Here is a 1,716-nt window from a genome sequence, read left to right as displayed (position 1 = left end):
ATCAGAAGAAAAGCTCCTGGCCCCTGGTTCCTGTCTTTGGATTGACTCAGCTCCAGCCATTATGTCCAGTTAGGGAGTGAGCCAGCAGATGAAAGATCTTTGTCTCTCCTCTCTGCATATCTGTCTTTCCAAAAATATAAATCTTTAAAAATATTGATTATAGAAAATATAGTTTCAAACATTAATTAAAAATGCTTGTTATAAAAATTTTCAAGAATGTACCCAAACAAGTTCACTTTTCAATATTTATTTGTTTATTTTATTTATTAGAAATGTGTGGAGATAGAGGTTGGAAAGAGAGAGAGGCAGGGAGAGAGACACAGAGAGAAAGAGACCTTCTATCTACTTGCTTAATTCTCTAATGACTACATAGCCATGATTGCTCCAGGAACAAGGAAGCCCATCTGGGTTTCCCATGTGGCCTGAAGAGTTGCACACACTTGGGTCATCTTCAGTTTCTTTCCAGACACACTAGCAGGGAGCTGGTTTATAAGTTGAGAAGCAAAGACTTTAATGTGTGTTGCTGTCATCCCAGGTTCTGTGTCACACAGCTGGGTCCCACACTTAGGCTTTAATTCCTTTTTATCACAAACATCTTAAATACATTCATAAAAAAAGAATAAACTGTGCTCCATGAAAAGATTAAACAAAAACATTCTTTGAAAAAATAAAGTCGAAAAATTAGCAAGCAATTGATGACAAAGGCACCAAGTTATAAACAGAAATAATAGAAAGCACAGCCTTGGTTATACCAAGCAAAGCTCCTGAGAAGCTAGGATTTGGACATTTGTTTCAAAGTTGAATGTTCCCAAAGTCCATCTGCTGAAGATTTGATCCTCAAAGTGCTGAGTTAATGGGACCAATAGTGTATGGGCATAATCCAGTTATGGTGCTCTCCATGAGGAGAGCTGGGACATTATTGGATCTGATGGAACTATACAGGTGGCACATACATGTTGACCATGAGGACATGGACACACACATGCACACTCCATATCTCACTGTGTCATATTCCTTGGACTCCAGAATTCTGACAACAAGATTATCATTTATTCCCAGAGCAGAACAAATGGGTTTGGCCCAGTTAGATTGTGAAATCACCAGAATCACAGCCAAAGTAAATCTTGTTCCTTTTTTAAAAATGTGACTAGCATCGCTTCTCGGCCTTTTGGCTAAGATCAAGTGTAAAAATGTGACTAGTACGTAAGAATTGAAAGCAGGAATAGCAAATTGAAAATGTAATGAAATAATTATATTTGATGCATTAGATGTTCTTAAAAAAACATCTAGAACTTCCAACTTTCCATATCACACTGAATGGTAAAGCTGTACACTTTAGCCCCTACTATTCAACAGGATCTTCTAAACAAAACAGTTCTCTAAGTAAAGGAAAGACACTCAAATTGGGAAGTAAAAATAAAATTAGCTGTATTTATACAGATCATGGTATTCTAGGCTGAAAACTATAAATAATGTAAAACAAAAAGCTGACGAGTAAGCTCATCAAAGCTGCAGAATATAAAAGGAACACAAAACCCAGACACATTTTTATATGCTTTCAGTAAGAAATCTGAACCATTAATTAAAAATTGCAACTTCAACAAGAAAATCCTTCAGAATGAATATTATACAAGAAATGAATGGCTTCTCATCCTAAATATGCAAAGCATTGTTTGAAAAGAAGTAACAGGGCTGTCATGCTGATAGAGCAGATGG

The 1,716-nt window shown here is 36.2% G+C and overlaps 1 non-coding gene across 1 annotated transcript; it reads left to right on the top strand.

Moving 5' to 3' along the window:
* The first annotated feature begins 1,152 nt into the window (after window positions 1-1,152).
* On the top strand, window positions 1,153-1,337 carry LOC131480425 (U2 spliceosomal RNA). Its single transcript, XR_009245530.1, has one exon. It is a non-coding gene; the product is annotated as a U2 spliceosomal RNA (small nuclear RNA).
* Window positions 1,338-1,716: the final 379 nt, after the last annotated feature.

Source organism: Ochotona princeps, chromosome 5 (genome assembly GCF_030435755.1).
Source record: "Ochotona princeps isolate mOchPri1 chromosome 5, mOchPri1.hap1, whole genome shotgun sequence".
Taxonomy (NCBI): domain Eukaryota; kingdom Metazoa; phylum Chordata; class Mammalia; order Lagomorpha; family Ochotonidae; genus Ochotona; species Ochotona princeps.
This window is presented reverse-complemented; position numbering and strand designations above follow the sequence as displayed.